The 4805-nt window shown below is 41.7% G+C and overlaps 1 long non-coding RNA gene across 1 annotated transcript; it reads left to right on the top strand.

Moving 5' to 3' along the window:
* The first annotated feature begins 327 nt into the window (after positions 1-327).
* LOC121547166 lies at positions 328-2810 on the top strand. Its single transcript, XR_005996497.1, has 5 exons — positions 328-561; positions 1580-1682; positions 1882-2088; positions 2370-2499; positions 2614-2810. It is a non-coding gene; the product is annotated as an uncharacterized LOC121547166 (long non-coding RNA).
* Positions 2811-4805: the final 1995 nt, after the last annotated feature.

Here is a 4805-nt window from a genome sequence, read left to right on the forward strand (position 1 = left end):
TTGAGGACTTTTCTGGGCCCATGCCAAATATTTTCAGCCTCCTATGCATGTGGAGACAGCACATTTACCATTAAAAAGCGACTGCCCCTAAAAACCAACTAATCCCTTTGAAAACACCCTATGGGGCAGCGATATGAGTCAGAAATATTTATTCTAGTGTCAAAATTGACTGCAAAGTGTAAATAGGATAATTTTGGTCATAAAAGTCAGTCTCGTCTAAAACAGAGTTTTTAACCTCAGTGCGTCACAACAAGCAAATTACGTTTGGGTTTGAATTACAATTATGTCAACAAATCATGTCCCCTTTTGCCAAGCTCCACATGCAAATCGCCCCTCCGCCCACTTCGCTTCCCTTTATTGAATGGGGCTCCATTGTTTCATCGTCCCCAACCAACACGTTCAAAGGATCACGGCCTTTGAGACGGAAAAGTCCTATACGGATTGACCATGCAATGATGTTTCCAGCAAGATGCACAGCCAACAACTATGGTTTGCATGCCCTGCCAAGGACCCTATCATAATGCGTAATAGGTGGTTGGAGTTCGTTGGGCCCCAGTGGTGGTGAGTATACCGGTAGCTAGACCATAGACTGCTGGTTATGTTTCTGGTTATGTATATAATCATTATCACTATCATTGCTCGCATAGTTAATGTAAGCTAGCTAGCTAGCTGGCTAACGTTAGCCTACCTCAATACAACTCGTATTTCACTTTGGAGTACGATAACATCTCAAAAGAAGTAAAATAGTTAGTAGGAAAACTTTTTGTCATAATTGATTGTCACCAGATTGACTTTATATGCAGTATAACTTTAGCCAGCTAACTAAGATTGAGGGGACCACCGTATTTTATCTAGCTAACATTAGCATTGCTTGTTATTTTTGACTAACTTTGCTAGTAACAGTAATGGCAACATTGCCATCTCTCTAAAGTTAATTTGACGACAGTTGTTTCCTACTAATTATTTGCCTACTTTAGCAATGTCATCATATTTCCATGCCACTCCAAGTTAGTGTAATTTAGATTAAACAGTCACTAGCCTCCGAGGTGCAACCCATGTCTAGGGCATAAATACATATTGGATGCATCCATGGTGGTACTATTTGACTCATGTCTGACTACAACAGTGTACTAACTAGCAGCAACTAACAAACTCAATCCAACCCAGGGCCATAGAAAAACATGTCACAGTTGGTTGCATGGTGTAACGGCGTCACCGGCCTGAATCTAATCCAATCTGGAGCCAGTCAGTCTACATAAGTAAAGCATAGAATTAGCTTCCGAACTAGATTGTTATTTCTCGAGCTATGTTTATAATTGAGGGATGATGACAATCGTTGACCCTGTTTTTTTGTTAGACAAAGTACACAGTTAGGTGCCAGACTGATCCCCTGGTCATGAACGGATGCCGGGACCTACCAGGAGGAGCAAAAGTGGGCAATGTCCAGCAATGTGGTTGCAATGGTTTAGTGACCTCCAAAAATATTTTCATTCACTGTTCACTTGCTTGTCAGGCAAGACCTCAGAATAAAAGTGTGTCATACGACAAAGTACCCATGTGACACCTCTGTTGTTGCCAGATTCTCCCTCAATTCTTATGAAAAGGACACACCATCATGAGGCCTCTGATAGTGATCCGAGTTATTGCCCTGATGGCACAGATGGCTTCATCAACAACGACAGGTAATGTGTGTTATTTGAAATGTTAAAAGTTGTATTCAAAAATACTTGGCTTAATAAAATAGCAGGCTTATTCCCCAGCCAAGCAGATATAACTTGTAGAGTCATTTTGGTTGTGAAGCGCATTAACAAAAAGCTTTATCCTTTCTTGAGAACAAAATGCAATTACCACTTGGATATCTATTAAATCACCCTGTCACAGACCCTCCCAGTCAACACCACCTCATAAGATTGCCTGCTGCAGTTATTCAAGAGATGTCCAGTTTGCAGCCGAACATCAGCATTATGCAGACATTCCCTCGCTGTGAGCATTCTTATGAATGAGAGAGTCAGCCACATGTTGGCCAGCAACCTTCACCTGTCAGCGGCAACAACTTTCACAGGCTCATCATTTGTACAAATACAGAAGGTAACCCACTTCATTACTTTGATACATTTGATAACCCATAATTTATGTAAACTGACATTATTTGTTGCTTATTTTCTACTTCTTAGATGCATATAATGTCCAGGGCATAACCTAGCCTGGTGGAACCTGCCTGATCGCTGTGTTCACCATTCTATTTCACTTCACATTTTATGATATCTGAAGTGAAATAGAAAGGTGAAAGCAGCGATCCGGTTGATTCCACCAGACTAATCATAACCACCATTGATAATGTAATCAGTGCTCTGTGTGTGACCGACCAGTATCTTTGATGAGGGGCCAGGAGCTGATCTACGCTGCTATGCCCATCAATAGGGCTCTGTTAAAGACCTCACCTCCAGCCTCACCTCTTGCCTGCTCACCATAGGTCGCCGATGGGGAGAACAGAATACGGTAGGTTTAGTCTGACCTGTTCAAACTTCAACATAGTACCTGTTTGTGTGTCAGATATGACCTATCCTAACTGCCATTGGTAATAGAACAGTGACTGTGTGTATGTGTTCACAGAAACGTGTGTGGAGCCAGCACATGGTGACTTGCAAGATGATGTGATGAAGTCCAGACTGACAGACGAAATTGTCGATAGGCACAGTATCTGTATAGGCTGGGAATAACAATGAAATATTAAATGTGCACATTGTTATATTAACAGAACACTGCTTCTATGGTGTTGTGTAAAGGGTTGTTTATTCTACATTGACCTGTTACTACATTTGAAAGTTATCAAAACACTTAGTTTAGAATATCTACATAAATTCAGCAATTGCATTCTTCTCATATTACTCTGTAGGCTACTAACCTATTCAAAGCTTCCTCCGGCATCTCCCAATACATCTGCCTGTAGTTATAGAACTCAACCTACAGGAGGTTTGTTTGTTGTGATTGAGTTGCGGGAAACAGCTGCGGGCAAGGTTCTGACAGATGGGTGTGTCTCGGTGGTGGCAAGGACACACACATGAAATACCCACATTAAACCACACCCCCAAGCCAACTCACGTTTGGCTTCTGTCATGGCCGCCAGCATTTCTTGAGGAGCAAGCCAAACAACGATGCCAAATTAGCGGGTGCAGTTCCTCTTTAAGGTGTCAGATATGCCTTGCAGGGTGAAATTTGATTGGTAGGCCGTGGGAGAAGGCTATGAAATCTGAACCCATTACCAGGAACTTCTTTTCTGTTGTTATGTCAGTCACTGACAGTCACTCAATTAGCCAATGTCAGCTAACATTTTTTAGATTGGTAAATTAGTCTAGCGGCCAGCTATCTAAACTTGTAGGAAGCATGGTCCAATTACCGACCGGGGGGGCCCATTGATCATCAGATATCATATTAAAAACTGCAAACATTTGTCTACGCCCCAAGGCAAAAATGTGTAGAATTGCAGGAAATGAACTCATTGTGGTGTAGAAAGCAGGGGTGTGCTTTGATGTAGGCTAGTGTTACACAATGGCTTGCTGCAGGGAGAGTTATTGCATAAAGCAGTTATCCTTTCTCGTAATGAGGAGCAAAATCTGGCTGTTTTTTTGAGGGCTTGCTGTTGTTATTGTGGTCAACTTTGTGTTGCACAAAGGCCTTTAAGGGAGCGAGTGAGTGGTGATGTTTTGATGTGAGATTGGGCCTTAGAAGGGTAAAGAATCTCTTCTACCCATCACGATATAGTATGAGCTATTGTTTATAGCTAATGTATAAGACAATATTGTGTGTTAGTAGCCATTGCTTTAGTTTTTGCTTGTTTCTCATCGTTGTGAATTAGAACTCATTTTATGAGATTTGTTACCTACATACTACTTAATCATGTTACCAGAGCTGACATTGTTGTCATATCCAATTAAAATTCTTAATCCATCTTCCTCTTCTTTGGCAAGAATTAGGAGGCCTAAGTACCAGCACAATACACCACAGTGCCATGCTTCCGGATCTCTCTCTCTCTCTCACACAGAGAGAGAGCGAGAGAGAGACAGAGAACGATCTGAGAGACAAGGCAAAAAGGGCCTTCTATGCCATCAAAAGGAACATAACATTTGACATACCAATTAGGATCTGGCAAAAAATGTGTGAATCAGTTATAGAACCCATTGCCCTTTATGGTTGTGAGGTTTGGGGTCCGCTCACCAACCAATTCACAAAATGGGACAAACACCAAATTGAGACTCTGCATGCAGAGCAGAATTAGGCCGATACCCGCTTATTATCAAAATCCAGAAAAAGCTGTTAAATTCTACAACCACCTAAAAGGAAGCGATTCCCAAACCTTCCATAACAAAGCCTAAAATTATCACCTACAGAGAAATGAACCTGGAGAAGAGCCCCCTAAGCAAGCTGGTCCTGGGGCTCTGTTCACAAAAACAAACAGACCCCACAGAGCCCCAGGACAGCAACACAATTAGACCCAACCAAATCATGAGAAAACAAAAATATAATTACTTGACACATTGGAAAGAATTTACAAAAAAACTGAGCAAACTAGAATGTTATTTGTCCCTAAACAGAGAGTACACAGTGGCAGAATACCTGACCACTGTGACAGTAAAATATTTCCTTAATTTTGGGTCAATGTACAGACTCAGTGAGCATAGTCTTGCTATTGAGAAAGACCACTGAAGGCAGACCTGGCTCTCAAGAGAAGACAGGCTATGTGCACACTGCCCACAAAATGAGGTGGAAACTGAGCTGCACTTCCTAACTTCCTGCCAATTGTATGA

This window comes from Coregonus clupeaformis, chromosome 3, assembly GCF_020615455.1.
Source record: "Coregonus clupeaformis isolate EN_2021a chromosome 3, ASM2061545v1, whole genome shotgun sequence".
NCBI classification, from domain to species: Eukaryota; Metazoa; Chordata; class Actinopteri; order Salmoniformes; family Salmonidae; genus Coregonus; species Coregonus clupeaformis.